This window comes from Ambystoma mexicanum, chromosome 6p (genome assembly GCF_040938575.1).
Source record: "Ambystoma mexicanum isolate Mex_15411 chromosome 6p, UKY_AmexF1_1, whole genome shotgun sequence".
Lineage (NCBI taxonomy): Eukaryota > Metazoa > Chordata > Amphibia > Caudata > Ambystomatidae > Ambystoma > Ambystoma mexicanum.
In genome coordinates, this window is record NC_090935.1 from 1,447,316,725 (window position 1) to 1,447,339,771 (window position 23,047).

The following is a 23,047-nucleotide window of genomic DNA, read 5'->3' on the forward strand; positions in this document are numbered from 1 at the left end:
GTGTACAAAAATACATTCTAACAATTAAAAATCAATGTGCTACACCAAGCACTCTCCTGGCAGAACAACATTTACAACTGGTTTAATTAAAGAAGTGGTATTTGAAGGGTTGGAATGCCAGAAACCAACAAAGCACTCAGTCTTCCTAGGTCGCATGGTCAGTGAATAAAGTAAATGAGGGGCCAGTCAAATAATACCAGAGAAATTCCAAGGCCCTTTTGATTAAAAGATTTTCCAGTTTGATGGAAAGACAATTCTATTCTCTGGGAAATAGTTTACAGCTGTAAACATAAGATATCCTTCACTGCCTCGCACCTAAGACAGTGCTTCCTCTAGTCCGATTCCTGAGGCATCGGTTTGCTAGATAAATGGAATGGTGAAATATAGGGCAATTAACAGATGCAGATGGTGCCTTTTGCGAGTCCTGAAAACCACTGAAGGCTTCTTTAGTGCAATTTATTTGCTTTGGGCAGATTGTTCCAGCCTAACAGTAAGGTGCCTGATCCATGAAAAATCCAGGATAAACTTCCTGTAGCACCCTACTAATCCTAGAAAAGGCCTCAGGTCCTTGTTGATGGCTTGAAGAGGAACGCACTTGGCTGCCTGTAATTTGGAGACTTGTGATTAAATAGTTCTATTTGCCAGTTAACATCTGAGGTATTGTACTGAACTTTGGGTTAGTACAGACATGTGTGGAGAAGCAGTATGCTCAGCTTCTGCAAAGTTGGAACAAATTGATCTCAGGTATGTGGCATGAGATGGTCAATTGGGATTATCGATTGCAATATTATCCAAATATGCTCATGAAAACTAACTATAAGAATGCAACAGATGGTCCAGGAGCCCGTGGAAGGTTACCAGGGCCCAAAAGACCAAAGGGTACACACACGTAATAAGCAGGGGCACTTGTCAATCAAAGACTCCTCTGCGTAGGCTGCAAGGCCCCCAAACTCTTTCACTCACATCCCTATTCATATCAGGGTTTGAGGTTTGTGGAAGTTCTGGCCCCTTCATGGAGACACTTTCTGGTCTTGGGTGGCAGGAGCAACGGCCCAATGCTGAAACCTATGTTCCAGAACCCTGAGCTCCCCTCGGCCTGACACCGGCATCCACATATGGGGACAGTGACACTGCACGCCCAATGCAGTCTGTTTCTCAGACAGTGTGGTCATCAGCCAGTGACATTGCTCATGCTGCAACAAAGAACAGGTGCAGGATCCCTTGTATTGCAGCAGATATGTGCAAACCTTTTGACTCTTCAGGAAGGCTGCTTGGCTCGGGAATTTAGTTGAGTCATTTGTAAAAAGAACCTTAGTTGATCAATGATCTCACGTTCTATTGCCCAATCATTTACACAAAAGGGTGAACATTCTATTGCCCAATCATTCACACAAAAGGGTGGAGGAAGGAATATTCCTGAATCCCAGACACCATATCTACAGATAGAAGTAATCCTCGCAATTCCAAGACTTTTTCACAGAGACACTTCTGCAATGACAATCTATGAATAGGTGGTTGGTTGAGGGGCGTGGCCTGGTGCGCATGCAGTGGGGTTGTGTTTTGCTTGAGCTCCCACCCAAGATCCTCACATTGATCCTGATCGCAGTGTTTTTTTGCTGAAAAAACGAGCGCATTTACAGATCCCTGCCTGGATAACAGAGTTAGTGTGCAGTTTGCTCGCCCTCCCGAGTGAAAACGGACACTTGCAGCCTTGTGAGCGAATACATTGGGACTCGAGCAAGGAGATCTATGATGGCGGCTGATCTGTCTTTGTGGCGCCGGGAGAACCACAGACCTTAATTGCATTGGCGAGACGAGCATTGCTGTTGAGGCGAGGTGTGAGGCTGTGACCTGGGCCTCCTGCTGAGCAGCAGAGTATCTCGATCAGGCACCGCTGGACTGTTCGGCTGTGTCGCCCGACTGTAGCCCTGATAGCAGCAACCACAGGAGATTGGGGGCTGGTGCACCTGCACACTGCTGGAACTGCCGACAATACAAGCCTGTCTGCAGCTGCACTGCTGGTGAGGCCCGCCAAATGTCTTTTAACCATTGGGTTGGATGAAGAGAAAATGTCCTCAGAGTTCTGGTAGGCTCCGATGGCTGCCAGATAGGTGCGGCAAGTATCTATTTGCACCCCTGAGTGGGCGAAGTGTGCAGAGAAGAATAGAACGTCGTCTAACGTGCAAGTAAGAGGCTTGACCTCCTTAGACTCAGCCCAGAGGCAAAACCTAGACCACTTTCTTTTGTACTGGCTTCTAGTACCATCGCTCCTAGCACCCTATATGATGTCTAGGTTATTCTGCGAAAGACGTAGATGCTTCAATGTGACCTGACAATGTGCAAGTGCTAACTTCTGCGGGGCAGGGTGGATGACCGTGCCCCCCTGCTGCGATAGTAGATGAGCTAGATACCAATGGAAGGTGAATCTGAGGCTGGTCCGATAGGCTGAGCAGCTTAGAGAGCCATGGTCTCGCCGGCCACCACAGAGCTATCAGAATACTGAGGTGTCAGGACTCCCTTATCTTGCAGATCACCCTGTGTGCCAGGGGAGTGGGAGGAAATGCATATGGGTTCATGTTGTTCCACTGTAACTGTAACGTATTGCCCAGGGAGCCTAGGTCCTGACCCTGCCAGGACGCAAACTCAGGGCACTTCCTGTTGTACCAGGTGGTGAAGAAGTCCACCTGGGAATGCCCCCATCTGTTGAGGATCCCCTGAAGGACGTGACCATTCAATTGCATTCGTAATTGTCCGCACCCAACCTGCTGAGTCTGTCCGCCTCCAGGTTTGACTGCCCTGGGAGGTGGATCGCCGTCAAATGTATGTTGTTCACCAGAGCCCATTCCCAAATGCTGACTGCCAGGGTGCATAGAGGAGGTGACCTGGTGCCACCCTGCTTGTTGATGTAATACATGCTGGTGGAGTTGCCAGTTTGAATCCGCTTGCCACTGATGAGTGGCAGGAAGGCCTTGAGAGCCAGCCAGATGGCCTTCAGCTCTAGCCAATTGATATGGGCCTCCTGTTCCTGAAGAAACCAAACTCTGTCGACGTGTTGGCTGTCCAGGGTGGCCCCCCAGCCGTCAAGGGAAGAGTCTGTGGTGATGGTAACCTGCGGTGCTGGTTGACAGAAGGGTCTGCCTATCCTCAAGTTGCAGTCCATGCTCCACCAGACAAGGTCCTGGTGGAGAAAGGGAGGAATGCCGACAAGTTCCGCCTAGGAGCCCCATCTCCTTACTCCACAAGGCTGCGAAGTGCAGCTGTAATCTTCTCATTTTCAGCCTTGTGTAAGGCACTGCCAGTAGACATGCAGCCATGATGCACAGGAGGTGCTGGTACCACCATGCTGAGGTCACCGCTCTGCTGAGCAAATGATTTGTGTCTCTTTTGATGACTGTGATCTTGTCCTCTGAGGGAAAAACTCTCTCAGAGCTTGTATACCATATAAGGCCAGGGAAAGCCAGACTCTGCGTCGGCTCCAGCTGCGACTTCTTGAGATTGATGGAGAACCCCAGTTCATGTAGCGTGTTCATGAGGGTGGAGGAGGTGTGATGGACCGCCTCCAGGGATCTCGACCTGACGAGCCAGTCGTCTAGGTATGGATAGACATGGTGCCCCTGGGCCCTGAGAAGGGCTGCCACTGCATTCATAAGTCTGGTAAAGACCCTGGGGACTGAATTGAGGCCAAATGGTAAAACCTTGTATTGGACATGAAGGCCCCTGATCCTGAACCTCAGGAAGGACCGATGAGGCTGCCAAATTGATGCTGCCAAATCGGGACATGTAGGTATGTGTCCTTCAGATCCAGGGAGCACATCCAATCTCCCTTGCACAGTGTCTCCGCAATAAGCGCTGGCGAAACCATCTTCAACTTTTGAAGCGGGAGGGAAAGGTTCAGGGTGGAAAAGTCTAGCACAACTCTCAGGCCAGCCTGGTTCTTCTCGTGTATGGTGAAAATTCTGGAGTAGAAGTCCATGCCCCACTGGGAGGCTGGAACTTCTTCCACTGCCAGACTCTGTGCGAGCGGTCGAATTTCCGCCAATAGAGTTGTTGTCCCAATCTGTGGGAATGAAGGAGAGGAGAGAGGGGAGGGAGGGACCGGTAGGCGGTAGTATAGTTTAGTTTATTATTTGTATAGCGCAACATAACCCAGAGGTATCTGGGCGCTTAATCATGGAACATATGTTACAGTTACAGTACAGTAGAAGAAGAGTAAGGGTTTATGAAGACCAGGTTACAATAAGGTCGGCATATGAATTGCAGTAGATGAGGCACAAGGAAATGTGAAGACCAGGTTACAAAATGGTCATAGTAATAGAAATAGCAGTAGTACAGATACAGTAATTAAGGCAAACAAGAAAAGCTTGGTCCAAATGCTGGAGATACATATCTAAAAAGTGGAGAACTAAGGTTGCTGGGTGAAGAGCAAGTCTTTCACTTTGTATCTAAAAGACCAGAAGGAAGGTTCGGCTCTAATGTCTGTAGGTAGCATGTTTAGCACTTTGCTGCTAGCACTGGGAAGCTCGACACACCTGCTGTTTTCAGGTTGAACTTGGGAATATTAAGGCGGGGTAGATAGGGTGCTCTGGTAGGCATGATGGAGCTATGCCTTGAAAATGTGTCCATCAGGTATTCGGGTGCTGCCATAGACAACCATTTGTGAGTGATGACAAGGGTGCATAGTTTAATTCTGTCACGTACTGGTAACCAGTGTACATCCCGTCTGATGGTGGAGATGTGATTAGTACGCGGTATGTTTAAAGCGCATCGAAGGGCATTATTCTGGAGAACTTGTAGCCTGTTCAAGTTGAGATTGGGTGAACCAAGAAATAGAGTGTTACAGTAATCCAGTTTGGACAAAATCAATGCCCTGGATAAGGTGAGGCAGCTGTTTGTGGATAGAAATGGGTTGCATGCGTTGATTAATTTATTGGTGGAAGCTGTAGAATTTATTTGCTCTTTGAGTGAGGGAGTGGAGTCAAGTTAGACGCCAAGGGTTTTGACCTCTTTGGCAACCTTGATGAGATTACCGTCGATGGTGAATGATTGGTAGTGGGGGTCAAGTTTGTTAAGATGGACTTGAGTACCAACAATCAGTAGTTCCGTCTTGTCGTCGTTTAAACAGACTATGAGCAGCCATCCAGGCCTGTATTTCTAGATAGTTTTCATTTCGTTTTACAGTATCTTTTTCATAGCAACCGGTAAGGGTAATGACGACCTGGGTGTCATCCGCGTAATTCATGTACGTAACACCCAGATCATCAAGATGATCAAAAGGGAGCTCAGTAAATATATTATAAAGAGTGGGTGAAACACAAGAACCTTGGGGGACTCTGCATTGGCTGGGTCAGCCACAGCCGAGGGTGTGAAGACCCTAGTCGTCCTATTAGCGAGGAAGAATTGGATACAGTTAGTGGCATTCAGTGAGAATGCTGCAGCCGTGGAGAGTTGTTTAATCAAGATTTAATGGTCGACCACGTCAAAGGCTGCAGAAAAAATCCAACAAGAGCAGGATGGCCAAATTGCCCTTGTCTTTAGCTTCATCCATTTGGATTTTTAGGTCCAGGAGGGCTGTTTCAGTGCCATGCCTAGATCTAAAGCCGGAATGTTGCAAGCCTAGAAGTTGTTGTCTTCAAAATGTTGTTGAATTTGGAGGTAGGCCATGCTATCTAGGATCTTCAGGATAAATGGGACTGTCGTAAGGGGTCTGTAGTTTCTTGGTATGTTGGGATCTAGGGTTGGTTTTTGAGTAGACGCATGACCCAGGCTTCTTTGAGGTTGTTGGGGACTGAAGAATTCTTGAAGGAGGAGTTCATCAAGGCTGTGATGAAGGGTACCAATTCTTTTGCACCATCCTTGATGACCGACGTCGGGCAGGAGTCTCCCTGGCAGGTCGATGGTTTAAGGCCCGCGATTATGTTTGCCACTTCTTCAGCAGATAATGGGGAGAAATGGAAAGGGGGGCAAGAGGGCAGTTGAGGGCTGGGCACATTGCGTGAATGGGCATTAGGAGCGATGCTATTTTTTTTGTCTCGATTTTAGATTGAAGAAGTGCTATCTTGTCTGATAAGGCTTGCTGGATTTTAGCACACCAGGCTTTGTCCTTAACACAGACTTCCGGGAGCATCGCCGGGGACTTCAGTTCTCGAAAGATGGAGAAGAGTTCTTTAGTACCAGATTTAGCATTCTGAATTCTGGTATTAAAGATCTCCTTTTTAGCATTGGTAATGGCCGCTTTATATGTGGTCGCAGCAATGGAGAAACTTTCCTTGGTGGGAGATGAGGGGGCTTTTCTCCAGCTAGCTTCAGATGTTCTTTTGATATTGCGTAACGCTGATGGTTCGGCAGAGAACCATTTGTTTAAATGGGCTGCTGGTTTAGCCTTTCTTAATTTTAGTGGTGCAATTTAGTTTAGGGCTTGTTCCAAGATAACATTGTAGAGGTCAACCAAGGATGATGGGTCTATGTCTGAGTTGGGAGGAAAGTTAGTGATGGGCTCTAGCAGTAGTAACAGGTTCTCTAAGGTTATATTAAGTTCCTAGACAGGGATTGTGGTGCAGTGATAGCAGGTGTGATGTAATAAGTATCTTTAGGTATGGTGAAAGTGATACAATGGTGGTCTGTCCAGGCACAATGTGTAATGTTGAGTATTGTGACGGCGCAATTGGAGTCAGCCAGCCAATCCAACACTCTGCCTTTGGAGTGGGTGGGCTTATTGATACATTGAGAGATGCCTAATTGTGTGATAGTGTCATCCAATGTAGAGTCGCTAGTGTCATTAGGGTCGTGAAGACTGAGATTGAGGTCGCCCAGTAAAATTATTTGTGCGCCCGCTTTGGTGTTTAAGGTTAGGAGGTGGGGTGGGTGAGGTCTTCCTCAAAGGAGGATATGGCTCCTGCGGGTCGGTAGATGAGGTGAAGTAAGATAGTGCGGGTGTCAGAGAGGGAGAGTTTGCCCGATAGGAGTTCTGCAGATGGTAGGCCTGGATTCAGGAATTCTCTGAGGTTCAGGTGGGATTTGGCTACGAAAGCCACTCCGCCACCTTTCCCAGTGTCTGTCAGCTCGAATGATTGTGTAGTTGTCAGGAATGTCTAGTGATAAGGTGGGACCTGCGGCAGGGTGTAACCAAGTTTCCATAACAGCGAGAAAGTCTAGTTGGTGTGAGTTGATCAGGTCAGCAATGTCAGGTGTGTGAGCAACCAGCGAGCATGCATTAATAAGAGCTTCCTTGAGGGTTGGGATATCAGTGACTGGGGCTCCTTGTGGAGGATTGTGGTGCATGGTGGAGCTGGTGTCACTATGTGGGCAGGTAGGCGCGGGAGGAAGAGTAGAGGTTAGAGATATGCAGGACCTGTTGGGGTTGTGTAGGGCAGGTGCTCTGTGGGCTATAGGGGGTCATTCCGTGTTTGGAGGTAGCCATGGTGATATTAGCGCCATGGCTGCCTCCAAACTCGGGTCCGGGTAGTCAGAATGGGGATTTACCGGGTCATTCCAACCTTGGAGGACCTGGTAAGTCCCCATTCTGAAAACCATTGCCCATTCCCATTCGAGCCCCCATAGGGCTCAATGGGAATGGGGAAGGACCTATAACTCCTTAGCTTCCTGGTCCCTTAACGGGTCCCGCTAAGGGCGGCTGGTAAAACCAGCTGGCCCTGGTGGGACCCGCTAAGGGACCTCGGAATGCGGCGGTAAGGGGTTAACGGCACCGGCATCCTTACCTGTGCCGTTAACCCCTTACCGCCAGGGTCAGAATGACCTCATAGTCCTGCAGCGGAGGCATGAGCCTAGTCTTGTGTTCCTCAGGCCGAGAGGACATGGTAGCCTGTGAACACTACTGATAAGATCCAGGGGTCAGCGAACCTTGCACGCCAAAAGTGTGCGTAAAAGGCAAGCCTGCCCCCCCCCTTCCCCCCCCACCGGAGAGACATGGACCTGCAGGGGAATGTCATTCCTTTTTTCCCTCTGGGGCTGAGGAGGGGGATTGAAAGATGCTGGTATTCCCTGCCTCGTGCTGTTTGCAGCGATGCTGACTAGAAGATTGGTCCGGCTGCCTGGACCTTCGTTCCTGGAAGCCCCGGAACCCGCTGAAGACCTGCCCCTTGTCGGAACACTGATGCGTGTGGCTGTACATCTTCAGTGTTGACTTCGTGAGGGTAGATAAGGATTTTGCAGTCTGGGAATTGTTCTTATCAAGTTCTTCATCGGTGGTGGAATGAAAGAGGTTGCTACCCTCAAATGGAAGGTCCATTTTGCGTTCCTGGACGTCCGGGTTGAATTTGGTAGCCCGCAGCCAGGCAGTCCTTTTCATGTCTGTCGCAAGGCAAATGGCATGGCCTGGGGTGTCTATATGCGCCACTGTGGACTCCATGATGTCTTGGGCCACCAACTTTGCTTCTGACAGCCCCGCCTTGAAGCACCCCTGACTGTGTACTGGAAGTTCCAGAAGGAAGTCGGCTATTTCCCGCCAAAGCCTCTGGTTAACGGCTGCGAGCATGGCGGCGGCATTAGACTTCCGAAGTTGCAGGGAGGCGCTGGAATATACCTTCTTTCCATATGCCTCCAAGATCTTCTCCTCCTTGCCTAGCAGAGCCAAGGACAAGGTGGCAGAGGAAGACTGAGGCTTAGAGTAGATGGAAACCGCAGCAATCACCTAAGAGTGTGGTTGAGGGTGTGCCGACAGCAAGGGTGTATGCCACTCCAATTGCCTGTACTTGGCGTTGAGGTGCCGATTGGTGAGCTGCGCTGAAATGGGGTTTAAGCCATCCTTTTTTGGCCAAAATGACAACGTCCTTCTGCATTGGAATTCCCGTTGATCACGGAATGCTTAGCTGAAGACGGTGTGTCATGGTCCTCCTCCTCATCAGTGTTCTCCAGTGTGTCCTGCTTGTCTGGGACTGGTGGAGGAGTACTGGGCGCCACAGGCTGAGGTGTGGCGACTGTGGAGGCTGGTATGGAACCGCCTGGGGTGCAGGAGGCAGAAAAGCAGGCAGCTGAGGCTGCGCGGGAGCCGGACGCGCTGGAGACATAGGAGGAATGACTAAGGGCGCAAGTGGCCGGACAGGAAGTAGCATGTCCCTGATCACAGCCCGAAGGATGGTGCCCATCTGAGTGGGGATCTCATAAGCACGAGGAATTCCTCAAAAAACCTGTCCTCACAGGCTGGTGGGGCGCTAGGTAGCACAGGAGTAGGGCCCCGAGGTTGCTGTGATCTGGGCATACTCTGCCTTGCTGCCTGCAGGGTGTAGCTGCCCTTCGATGCTGAAGGATATGCTGTAGGCCATGTACCTGGTTAAGACCAGTCCCACCTCGAAACTTGTTCTCCCACCTGCTCCGCACAAGGGGGCGGTATCGGACGAGTGGCCATTTTATCTGGCGTGGTGGCCATTTTGTCGTGCTGTATGCCACTTGCTTGCACCGAGGTGCTTGCCGCGCTGGGCTAGGCCTCCTCCAAGACTCTTGGCGGTGGAGCTTGAGGCTTACGCTTCACCTCAGGATGGGGCCTGGTAGGTGTTGTGCCTTTGGCTGTGTTGCCAGTAGTGCTGCATACAGGCGCCCCCCCCCAGACATTTGTCCGGTAGTAGGGTGTCCGGTAGTAGGGCGTAGACCCTTGGGTGGACACCCGGTAAAAGAACCCTTCGGTCCCTCAGCGATGTCACTGGTAGGATCTAGTGACCGGTAGCTGAAGCAGCCTTGGTACCCGTGCTGGTGTTAAAACCTGAAAGGTGCTTCCCGCTCAGACGTTTCCTTGGGAAGAAGTTGCCCTTGCGGGGTGCGGATGAAAAAAAGTGGCCCTACCTTGGGCCATGACTTGTGCTTGATGAAGTCCTTCAAGTCCTCTGGAGGCGATCGTTCGAAGAGCTTGCTCCACCGAGCTAACCTGTTCTTCAGAGCGCGCAAAGGAAGCGGAGGCAAAGAGCGCGGGGGTCGGACGCAGGGAAGAGCTGGACACCTACTGAAGCCCAAAACTTCGACATATACCGGGGAGGAGCGTGGCGCCAGAGGACAGAGTACCTGATTAAAGACAAAATACAGTATCCGGCCAAGAGCGCCTGGAATTTCAAGGCCGAAGCCAAACCCAGGAGCGCTGGTGAAAGCGGTTCGCTGCCGTCGACGAGGAAAAGAGGACTGGGGAGTTGTGCCGGTGGGCGGAGTCAGGGAGCGCATGCTCCCAGGGCCACCCCTTCGTGCGCCTCTGAATTTAAAGGAGAAGATGTTGTTTTCTGGTGAAAAAGGTTCCGTCTCCCGTCCCTAGCAAGGGACGACGCCCATTCAGTATGGAGGAAAGGGGACGGGACATAGTAGTATGTCCGATTAAGGACCCTCTGTGTTTGAGTTTGGACTGGTAGCCGCATTGCCTCCTGAAGGTGTTGATAAATGATCCTGTTCCAGTTGCTACACCATGGCTCGCCTTTGCAGCACTTCCTCTGTATTGTCCAGCTCATAACACCAGTGATTCACACCTAGACACGGTCAGTTGTAAAACCATTTAAAAAATATGTAACTAGCCTCAGTCTCTGCGGGGGTTAGTAAACTCTAAGAACTGTGAGACTGCAAGAAAGTTGCCTGGCATTTCAGTGGTGATCTGCAATTGTGGGCGGGACGGACCCCTTTGTAAATTATGTAAATTTCTCCTCTAGTATGGCACAAAGAGGTAAAACATGACTGCTGAACCTCCCGAGTGAGTGCAGTGAAATAGCAAGAGATCATGCAAAAAAAAGGAATAATCATTATGAACCTTAAAACTAGATGCAAGAGGGATTTTTGGATAAAACGAGGGTTGGGGCACACCCGGAATGGGATATAGTGCGCTGCTCGCTGTGCCAGGTGGATCAGGCCACCTACATACATAGTGACATGCTCACTCTGCAAGGGGAATTAGGCCTGCTAGCGATATAGTGCTCTGTTCAATCCACCAGGTGGATAAGCCCTCCTGGTGTACAGTGCCTGCCACCCATTTTAATTGTATTTGTTTATTTGTAAAGTGCTTATACACAAGTGAAGTGCTTCAAAGTGTTCACGGTGGGAAGGGAAACAAGGGAATACAGTAGTCATTCTTATGCCTTGAAGTTTCAGAGGATCTAACAAAAATAACCAACATACTAGACCTGAGGCATTTCTAGTAGTGCAAGTGCATGACAGGAGGGAGAGAGAGAAATGAGGGGGCGCGGAGGGAGCATACAATCAGTAATCAGCCGTACAAGGACTAACGACTTGTCAGATAGTACAAGTGCATGACAAAGAGTGTGGAGAGAGGGGGGGGGGTGGCAGATATACAGAACAATAAACTACCGTACTAGGCCTGGCGACATTCAGATTGATTAATGATAGGACGTTTATAATGCGCCTATGCACAAGTGTTACAAGCGCAACCAAGCTAGGGAGGGGAGACAAGGGGAGGATAGGACAAATGATCTTGCAGGGCTTAATGCCTTCTTGGTTGTGCATGCGCACAGACAGGAGGAGCGAGGGAGGGGGAACAAGTGCGCACAATACATCAAGAGCCTGGGTTAAGTGCCGAGAGGTTGCCCCTCACATGGAATGTATTCTGAGTGCAGTAGTGCAAGGCAGGAGTGCAGAGGCCCAGAGGCAATTGTAGGACTGGTGGGGGAGCCTGGGACCTGTGAGGCTCTGCAGGTGCACCAGGTGACCAGTCAGCGAAAACATAGCAGAGTTGGGGGGGATAAAGTAGGATGGAAGCAGGAGAGAAGAGAAAGGAGGTTAGCAGGGGAGAGGGAGAGAGAAAGAGGAAGAGAAAAGGAAGGTCTTGAGGAGTTTTCGGAACTTGAGGAGGTCCGGCTTAAGACAGAGAGAGGCAGAGAGGCTGTTCCAGAGGGAGGCACCTGCAGAGAATAAAGGTCTACCCCCAAATCTCTGGGGAAACGGCTCACCCGCAGAGAGTTATATATGATATGATATGTTAGTTTATATTGTGCCCATACAGAAGTGTTTCAGGTGACGAGGCAAGGGAGGGGTACAAAAGAGGACAAGTGACATTGAGAACATGCAAGAGCAGGGGAGAGGGAAGGGGAAAAGCGCAGGGGGGAGGAGTGGGAAGTGCTGAACACGAGATCAAAACAACACCAGGTAGTGCGGACAGCAGGAGGCAAGTGCAAGAATTAAGCACAGACAACGGGTGTCAATAAGTGTGGGTAAGGGAACTGTAGGGTTGCAGATATCGACCCAATTGCAGAGGGTTGGCAGGAGGCAGTGAGGTTTGCAGCTGGGTGGGCAGGGATCTGGGCCCGAATTCAGAGTGTAGCCAGGTGCCCAGTGCAGAAAATCAGCAGGGGAGAGGAAGAGAGAAGGCAGAAGCAAAGAGGAAGGTCTTAAGGTGCTTCCGGAAACGAAGATGGTTCTCCTCAAATTTCAGAGAGGGATGGAGGCTGTACCAGAGGGAGGCCCCAGCCGAAGAAAGAGATCTACCGCCAACTCATTGCTTGGAGAAGCGAGTGATCCTGAGGGAGTTGGAGGTGGAGGAGCCAAGAGCTCTAGTAGGAAAGTATTTGCAAAGGGAGAGTTGTAGATAGTGTGGACCCAGGCCCCAGAAGGCCTTGTGGACAATGCAGAGGGTCTTTAACTTAATCCTTGCTGCCACTGGGAGCCAGTGACGGGATTTCAAGGCTGGAGAGATATGATCCCTGGGCTTGAGGCCAAGGACAAGTCTTGCAGTCTTGTTCTGGATGAGTTGGAGGACGAAGAGGGGTAGCAGGCAGATTTAAGAAGAGGCTGTGAAGAAGTCAAGCATAGAGAGAACCAGAGCACTGGAGACAGTGAGCTTCTTGGGGAAGGAGAGGAAAGGAAGAAAGGAAGAGAAAGAGGGAGGAGAGGCGGCTGCAGAGGGGCCAGAGGTGGCAGAGAGATGCTGGAAGAGGAAAGGAGGAAGAGAGGGTGGACAGGATGTCATGGGTTTTAGAGATTAAATGAGAAGCAAGGGCTATGCAGAGGGCCTGGGAGGGGACAGGAGATGTGGAGACTGCAGCAGGATTGGCCAGCTCCTTGCAGATTTTAAATAGTTTGGCCGAGTTGTTAGATGCCGCAGAGACTTGGGCTTGGATGTGAGCTCTCTTCTTAGTGTGGATAGACAACCGTTATTGCCTTTGAAGCAGGCGGCAGGCCAGTTTGTGCGAGGATGCACAAGAAGCCTGCCATTTCCTGTCAGCCGCGCTACACTTGCATTTAAGGGTGACGAGGTCATAGTTGTACCAAGAGTTGCACTTCGCTTGGCTTTTGGCTTCAAGCGGATCCTCATGACAGGGGCAAGAACATCAAAGATAGCACAGCAAGAGGTGAAAGAGGGGGAGAGAAGGTGGCAGCGAAAGCCATAACTGACACACGCTTTATGGGCCGGATGACCGAGAAGGTAGGTGGCAGTGCTGGAGCTGGCTTGGCTTGAGGGGTACAGAGGGAGAGATGGGAAGAAAGGAGGAAGTGATTGCTCCAGGAGAGAGGAGTGAGAGGGTTAGAGAGGGGGAGGTCAGAGGAGATGAGAACATCATGAGTGTGCCCTGCAGAGTGAGTCGGGCCAGAGGGGAGAATAGAGAAAGAGTCGCAGAGGTCGCGAAAGAGTACAGAGGAGGGACAGGAAGCATCCAGGTGGATGTTGAGGTCTCCAAGGAGGAGGAGTTGAGTGGTTGATGCCAGGACAGGTCAGTCCACTCAGAGAGGAAAAGAGGTAGTGGTCTGACCAGGTGGCCGATAGATAGTTGAAGAGGTCAGAGAGTAGAAGTAGGAAGATTGAGAAAGAGACTGTTGCAATAGTACAGTCTAGTGAGAACTAGGGTTCGGGAGACGATGAGCCTCTGGGGGAAAATGAAAAAAGGTATAATACCTCTGAGGAGGCGCAGCTGGTAGTGGGACTTTTTAGAGATGTCCGAGATGAGAAGAGAAGGAGAGAGTGGAGTCGAAGATGATCCCCAGATTTTTTGCCTCACTGGTGGGTGGGAGCGCAGGACCAAGGAAGGCCATCTAGAGTGCAAGTGGGAAAGCGGGAGCAGGGATCCCAGTGAGGAAGATCTCTGTTTTACTGGCATTAAGGCAGAGATCATTAGCAGGACACCACAAGTAGAGAGAGTGACAGGGCGTGGCTAAGCAGCCAATGCAGTAGGACACGCTGCTGAGTGCGATCCGGCAAAGATCCTGTAATTCTAGCACAATTTGGTTCCAGAGGACCAGCAAAGTCAGTCTACAGACGTCGGAACACCCGCTGCCCACCTGGTGTGCCCCCCCGGGGAAAATCAGGTGGCGAATCGAGAGATAAACTGCCGGAGAGGGAGTCGCCCAGAAGAAACAAAATGGCGGGCGCGAGAGCCATGGGAGGACCCTTGCTGCGCAACGCAAAGTAAGCAGAGCGCACTGGAGAGAGCCAGTAAACCTACACGACAGGCGAGAAGAGAGACGGATACCTGCGGTGAGCAGTGTGGGGACCAACGCAGCCAGAGCAGGACGAACAGCGAGGCGAGGAGGAGCCCAGGACGCAGACACAGACCGCGGTGGGAAGAATCCGTAGAGCCTGTGCTGACTCAGCCCATCAGGCCCAGCACAGAGTCAGAGCACACAGAGGACCGTCCGAGGTGAGGCCCCCCTTTCCCTGGCAGGAGCGGACCGCAGGCACACCGTAGGTGAGGCCAGGCACGGCAGTAAAGGCAGAAGGCGTAGAGCGGACCCACGCAGAATCTCAAACACTGACACCGGTCCCAGCGCAATACGCGGCCGGCAAAGGAAAGGCCCCATTGCGAGACAAACATTGGTATATTGGTACATTGGTAAACCCAATCCCTGATACGCCACAGAGGATCTCTCTTACTGGATGAACATTAACATAATACGCAGCCGGCAAAGGGAAGGCTCCATTGCGGGCCCGAGGTGCGGCACCCACGCAGCAAAAAAGGCACCGGGGACACAGTGCGCGCCAGGGATAAAAGGAGGGGAAGATGAAGAGAAAGGGGGGGGGGAATAAATAAGGAGCAGACCCCCACTGGCCTGGGGGGAAACATGCAGAGGAGGCCAGGACAAATGTGCGAGTGGACCCACACTTATAAAGCAGGAAGCAGCAGGGGAAGCCCTAGTAGAACGCAAGACTGCCAAGATAAAGACCCCTTGGAAGCACTCAAGTTGGGTCCAGGGAAGGGACACACTGCTGGAGCTTACGTCCCTAACAGAACCGTGTGGCACCTATACCACGAGGCAAGAGGCCACTGAAGGAGCACACATCCCAGAGACTTGCATACACGTGGGAAGAGGAAGAGCAATGCAGAGGAGGAATCGGAGGCCACGCACCTGTACGCTGACCCAGACAATAGACCTACTGGAGAAGGGCCAGAAGATGGAAACACCTCGGGCAGGTGTAAACATAATGGCAAACAAGAAAACGGAGGGGAAAATCAAGCAAGCTAGCATGGATACCTTTACTAAGGCATCCGGGCATAGGCATCCAATGCCAACAGACACAGCAATTACTGTGAATGACACTCCATATCTGGCGGATAGTGCAAACGAAGGTCCAATCTTGGAAGTGATTGTTTCCCTGAAAGCATCCCTCGAAAACAAGATGGACACAGCAATTGGAACCCTTAAGGCATCCCTAGAGAACAAATTGGACACAGTCATGGTGGATGTGGGCCTTCTTCGCCAGGATGCAAGGAACCTGACAGAGAGGGTGACAGCAACAGAACAGCAGGTGCAACAAAACACGGCAGAAGTCGGAAGTGCTACAGAGAGTCAAGGTTCTGGAATGAAGAGCGGAGGACGCAGAGGGAAGAGCGAGGAGGAACAACATCCGTATAATTGGACTTCCGGAGGGCGAGGAAGGCAACGACTCCACGGAGTATGTCAAAATCATGCTGCTCCAAGAGATCGTAGTTGGTACACTATCTCAAGGCTTTGTGGTGGAGAGGGCACACAGAGCCCTAACTAGGAGACCCCAGCCGAGTGCCCCCCCCCCCCGAGGATTATGAACTTTAAGGACAGACAAAAAATACTAACATTCTCAAGGGAATGCGGGGTGATCACTAGAAACTCCTTCAAGATCACCATGTACCCAGACTACACGGCCATGGTCCAGAAACAGAGAGCGCAGTTCAGCCCAACAAAGGCACGTCTCAGGGGTAAGATACATGCTCCTGTTCCCCGCCAAACTCAAGGTGATACATCAAGGCAAAACATGCTTCTTTGACTCTACCGATGAGGCCCACAGGTGGATGGACTCACAGGGCATCCCCCAACTGAGGCAGAGAAACGCCAACAATGATGGAAACAGACCCCGAGGAGAGAGAAAATAGAAGTGGTCAGGAACAACGACGTCAAGCATTCAATAAGTAACTAAGCTAGGAGAAAAGTACAAAGAAGCGATCAGCCCCTACCTTAGCTGAGTTGGCTGAGAGGCGGCGCCCCCGGAAAGAACGAACTACTAGTTCGGATGTCAGTTTTAAGACATCACGCTGTGGCAAGTCGGCCCCATCCAAAGGAGCACGACGAGAGAAGCGGCGAAGCCCGAGCAGGGGGAGGGTGGCTGGGCGTTAGTTTTTCAGTTTCTGTGGCTGGACGTTAGTTTTTCAGTTTCTGTTTGGGCTAAAGACGTTGAATGGTGTGAATGGGCAGCACATGGCACAGGCAGCGGAAGGAACACCACAAAAGATAATGGAGAAACACAAGCACAAAGCGACCGGAGCAACATAAAGCAGAGACCATGGGGTGAAAATCGCACTTGCACTAGAAAGAAAGGTCCCATGAATATGGGCTCCAAGAGACACCGGCTCGGGGAAAGCAAGGGGCAGAGCGCAGGGATACGCCTGTGGGACAACGGAGCCAGATCAAAAGAAGAGAACATGGGGTTAGACGAACTACCAATAGCAACCTGGAATGTGAGAGGACTCAATGCATATTCTAAGAGACTCAGGGTCTATGCCTGGCTGAACCGGATGAAGGTTAAGATAGCAATGCTGATTCCAAGATGGCCGCCGACACCAGATAGACGTGTGTCGACGGCGCTCTGGAGCTCTTCACCTGAATTAAGCGGTTCCACCACCCCTTACAGGCAGACGAGCACACGAAAATAAAGAGCTGCGGTCCGCTGCTCCAGTGGGCAATCGTGGTTGTGCCTGTGTCCAGCAGAAGAAAAGTAACAGAGGGACGAAGCCCAGCAAACACCAGAGACCCGTGGGGGAGAGGAAACGAGACGGGCGGATTGCCATCGGTCTTGTCAGAGATGGCGTAATGAGGCGGGAATGGATCGCGACTCTGCTTTGGGCCCCCCCCCCCGAGCAAGGGAAGGAGAAGGTCAGCCTCTTGGGAGCGACCGTGGGTCCAGCTGAGTGCCCGGCTCCCTCCCCCGCCTCACGTCTGGACCGGATTCCAATGGCGCTTACCCGGGCGGTGTCGGCTGGGAGAGGAAGGAGGATCGGTGGGCTGCCTCAACGCAAGGTCCACTGGCCTCCAACGTCACGGGGAGGCAGCGGCAGCCCTCCATACTGCTTTGGCTGGGAAGAGGCCCCAAAGCTCGGGGCGTACACAGCATCGGAGATCCGGCACTCGAAAAGGTGCACAGCGAACCGAGGCCCGGCCTTGAGGGGCCTGCAGCAGCTGCCGCTGCACACGTGGTGGGCAGAGATCCGGGCTCCGGTCGAGTCGGGGGTTGACGGGCCAAAGAGAGGAAGCAATCTGGTGCGGCAGCGGGCTCTCGGACGGAGCTGCAGAGCCATCGGCCTGAGGGGGGCCTGAGGTGAGGAGCGGAGTCTAGCAGAGAGGGAACACGGGGAAGCACCCCCCTAGATGTCTGGCGGCCCTCGCTTCTGCTGCTGAATCCGGCAGTGATATGGGCACCAGCCCCCCTAATAAGTGCAGGCCTGGAGGGGGGCACATGGTCAGGGCGTACAGGAACAACAGCTGCCCTCCCTGGTTGCATTCAGAGCCCAGCACAATACAGCAAACGGTCTCTGGGCAGGCAACAAGCATCTAGATTGGCCCTGACCTGCCCAATCTCTTCTACCCCAGGCATAAAGCCCATCTAGCTCCAACGATAGCACTTAAGACATTAAGGGCATCGCACCCAAGCCAAGACTGACGAAAAACTTAAGGGGTGGCACTAACCTAATTAGCTTTGAAGGCTGCACTGGAGACACCTAGAGCATTCTCTCCAGGCTCAAACCGAAGAAACAGCTTAAGGGGAAGCACTGACAGGGTCAGAAGGGCTCCCTGACGGCCAAGGCAGAGCCCAGTGGCTATTCATACTGGTCCACATCCCATAATTATGGCGGCCAAGAACAAAAGCAAGGCAAACAAAAGTGGTGTACCACAGGCAGACACATCAGGCCCCCTGGTAACTATGTGGGCGAACAAGGCCACGGTAGATGAGCGCAGGGCCACGCAGGGGGGATCCTCGGGACATGAGCACCACCCGAGAGCTCAGATTTGGCTGCACAAATATCACGCCAAGACCTGCGCGGAGAGATGCTCTCCCTTCAGAGCCCATTGAGAAGAACATTCCAGGACCAATTCCAATTAATGAGATCAGATATCAACCAAGCAATGGCAGAAATCAAGCAGGAAGTAGGTCAGCTGGGCGAGAGAACAGATATAGTCGAAAAAGGCCTAATGGAGGTGGGCAGGGAAACGATGGAGAATAGTGAGGCAATTGAGAGGCTGGACACGGCAACGCAAAATCTGAAGATCAGAATGGAAGACATGAAAAACAGGTCTCGAAGGATCAATATTAAACTGAAGCTTTCACCGGAGATGGTACAGGACGGGGACCTGAAGGAGACTGTCCAAGGAATCTACGCAGAGCTACTGGGGGAATCTTCCCCCGACAAGATAGAGCTAGACAGGGTCCACAGAGTGGGATACCTCAATAGGAACCCGAAAGCCAGGCCGCGAGATGTGCTGGCCGCATTCACAAGATACGCCCAGAAAGAAGCAGTCTTCAGGGCAGCCAGACAAAAAGAACCACTTTCATTTAATGCTCAACGTATAGAATTATATCAGGACCTTGCTGCCTGTACCCTACTTAAACGGCGACAATGGAGCCCACTTGCCTCAAAACTCAAGGAAAAAGGAATCAAGTACAAGTGGACCTTCCCTTTCGGGCTCTTGTTCGAGTGGGCCGGCCCACAGAAGCGGATAACTACGATACAAGAAGGGGCGGATTTACTGCAAATTGAATTGGATCAGGAGCCGGATCGAGATTGGGGGGCAGCAGGTCCAGGTAGATCCCTCGAGACGGGAGGGGGGATGAGACCCAGACCGTGGGAATGGTCAGTTGTGGGTGAGGGGAAAAGGAGGAGATCCACATTACGGAGGCCTTCTGTGAAGGGAGGGGAAACGGAACCAACAGTGGAGGGGAGAGCTGGGGTCAAGGAGAACTGACCCGAGGTGTGGACAATTATAAGGGCTGGTGGACAAAAAGGCGTTTTATGGTTCCAAGGAGGAGAGGAGGAGCATCAGACAAACATCATGGGATCGGTAAGGGCGAGAAAGCCTGAGGAGGGGAGGAGGGAGGCGGGAAGACCTAGTGTTAAGGCCTTCTGGCAAAGGGAGGGGGTGGGGGATAGGGGGCTGGGTGAGAGGGGGATCCGTCAGGTGCTGCCCAAGGGGCGAAAAGGATACTGCAAACACTCCCGGAGATTCGGATTGGCGAGAACAAATTGAGGTATAGAGCTGGGGAGACACACACAGCAGGAGATGTACCATAGTTCAAATGGGTAACTCATAACGCCAGGGGCCTCAACTCTCAGCTGAAAAGAAAATACCTGGAGCAATTCACGAAACGGGGAAAACCAGACTTTCTGGGGCTACAAGAAACACATTTGCTCCGTAAGGATCAGAGCAGACTTAAACTGAGGGGATTCGACCAAATGTTCCAGGCGTCGGGCCTCACAAAGGCGGGATGGGTGGCGCTAGCCGTGAGGAGCACAGTCAACTTCTGAGTGGAGGATACTCTTCGGGACAAAGAGGGCAGATTTGTCATGGTGAGGGGTAAAATCACGGAGGAGACATATACAATAGGGGTCATCTACGCACCTAATTCAGGGCAAGATTCCTTCCTCTGTGACATCTTAGGGAAAATAGGAGAGCGGGCAAGGGGCCAGATAATCATAATGGGTGATCTAAACATAGCTTGGGATAAGGCCAAAGATAGATCAGGAGGGACCAGGAACTCAGGTGGTGGGGCAGTGGCCTTGCCGGGGTTAAGGGAGAGAATGGCGGGCATGGGCCTGAGGGACGTCTGGCGGGAACTGAAAGGGAATGCGGAGGGCTACACCTTTCTCTCCGAAGTTCACGGGACACAGTCCAGTATTGATTATATCTGGGTCTCAGCTGCTCTGGTGGGAAAAGTCAAGGAGATGGAGGTTGGCACCATGGGAATAGCGGACCACAAAATACTATCAATGTAGCTGGAATTGAGGGAGAAGAGAAGGGGGATATGGGTATGGAAATACCCGGAGCACTTGCTGAGGGATCCCATTATATGGGAGGAGATGGAGGGCAAGAGGAGAGTGTTCTTTGACAATAATAAAATGGGGGACAAGGGAGAAGACACGAGGTGGGACGCATTTAAAGCCACAATGAGGGGGGGACTGGTAGCAGCCAAAGCACAAAGGCATATACAGCTGCAGGCCCTGGAGACTCTTCTAGAGGCAGAGGTCGAGCGGGCAAGAAACAAGGTAGCCGAGAACCCCAACAGGCAAAACCAGAGGAATACAGGTGGGCGGTAGGCCAACTGGGGTTCTTACGCACAAAAAAAGCTGAGGGGGCTCTACTCTTCGTAAGGCAAAAATTCTACGCCAAAGGGAACAAAGCAGACGCCCTCAAGGCGCGCCTGCTCCGGGGAGTGACCTCGAGAAACGCTACATGAACAGAAGACATCCAAGAAACCATGGCCAAATTTCATGAGACATTATACACATCCCAGAAGCCTCACGCCCAGGCCCAGGAGGACTTCCTGGAAAAGATAAGCTTACATACTATTGATGGAGACGCTCACTACATCAAGAGATAACGGAGAAGGAAGTAAGGGGGGTTATTAGGAACTTGCCCGCAGGCAAAGCCCCCGGCCCAGATGGGTACTCTGCATCTTTTTACAAGACCTTTGCCGGGGTGCTGGTGCCACAAATGACCTACCTCTTCAACTCCTTTAAAGACAGTGGACGAATAGCTTCATCCATGAAAGAGGCCAAGATCTCCCTCATCCTGAAACCAGGCAAGGACCCCCACGAAAGATCCTCGTACAGGCCAATAGCACTTATTAACGTGGACGCTAAGATTTACACCAAAACACTAGCCAACAGGCTTGAGGGGTTTCTCCCAGACCTGATACACCAGGACCAGGCAGGATTTATAAAGGTAAGGCAGACAGCGGATAATATAAGGAGGGTGGCACACCTAGTGGAAAAGGCAGAAAAAACTCACACCCCGGCAGCACTTCTATCCCTAGACGCTGAAAAAGAGTTCGACCGGGTGGAGTGTTCCTTTCTTTTTAAAACTATGGAAAAGATGGGGCTAGGAGGTGCTTACCTACAGATGGTTAAGGCAAACTACGAGGGTCCCCGGGCACGGGTGTTGGTTAAATAGTACAACCTCTAGATCGTTCCAGCTTCAGAGAGGCACTAAACAGGAGTGTCCCTTATCGCCCCTGCTATATGCGATCTACCTAGAACCCCTTCTACGAGCTATTCAGGAATCGGAAGGAATACAGGGAATCCCATTTGGGGGTAGACAGCATAAAGTGGCGGCCTTCACGGACGACATGTTGCTTGCCCTGACCAACCCCAGAGTCTAGTAGGCAATGTAGGCTATTACTAGAAGAATTTGGAAATGAGTCGGGGCTGCGCATAAATATGAACCAGTCCGAATTGATGGGCATGTTGCTGGGAAAAGAGGGGAGGGAGGAACTACAAAGGTGAACGACCTTCGCATGGCATCTGGGGGGAATCACTTACTTGGAGGTTAGAATGACCCCTGTTCTCTCAGGGTGGTACACGGCTAACTACCCCCTACTCATGCATGATAAAAATTGAAAAGGATCTTAATAAGTGGAGGAATCTACGAGTGTCCTGGCTCGGGAGGCTGGCGGCAATAAAAATGGTTACTTTGCCGAGGTTACTCTACTTATTTCAGGCTATCCCCCAAGCTGTTCCGGCTAGTTTCTTTAGGACGCTCCAAGCTATTACAAACAAATGTATATGGGAGGGGAAAAGAGCAAGGGTAAGTAGGCAGCAACTCATGGCCCAGAGGAATGAAGGGGGATTAGCCCTACCCAATTTCCGTCAATACTATGAGGCGACCCAGCTAAGGGTAATCAGGGAATGGCTACAGGAGGGGAAAGAAAAGCATTGGGTTAAAATGGATAGGGCGGTTACAAAGCATGAACTGGGGGAGGTTCTGTGGTTACCTAAACAACATCGGCCAAGGCATATGTACGAGAGCTCCATCACCAAATTAGTTGCGGACAACTGGGACAGGCTTGTCAAACATAAGGGAATCACAACCTACCCGTCCCCCTTTACAGCAATATTCAATAATAAAGAGTTCACCCCCGGGCTTGAGAGGAGGGCATTCAGGAACTGGCGAGAAGGGGGATGCGAGATATGTTCATAGGGGGCGAAATCAGCGCCTTTGTAGACTGGAAAAGGGACTTCACAGTAGGGGAGGGTGAGAGATTGAGATATTCCCAGCTAATCCACTGGCTCCTACGCCCCACGAACAGGGAGGCGGCCACTAGATCTTCGACCCCCTTCGAGAAATTCTTATCGACTAATGATGGCTCGAAAGGCCTAATCGCCCAGCTTTACAGTATCCTGGACAAAGCTACTCTGAGGCCACAGTGGGCATATATGGAAAGATGGGAACGTATTTTGGGCAGGGAGATAGAGAAGGGGGAATGGGAGAAACTATGGAGAAAAATCCCTAAACTAGCGAGAGCCTCACAAACTCGGGAAGCCTGGTATAAAATACTGTATGGGTGGCACTACACTCCGGCTCGCCTGCGCATGATTTACCCTGAGACAACAGGAATCTGCTGGAGGGGCTGCAGGCAGGAGGGCACAGCGGAACATAT

The 23,047-nt window shown here is 51.5% G+C and overlaps 1 protein-coding gene across 3 annotated transcripts in view; it reads right to left on the reverse strand.

The window, feature by feature from the left end:
- LOC138510500 (zinc finger protein 514-like) overlaps nt 1-23,047 on the reverse strand; it is a 255,115-nt gene that overhangs the window by 54,339 nt on the left and 177,729 nt on the right. The gene's annotated exons all lie outside the window — the stretch shown is intronic.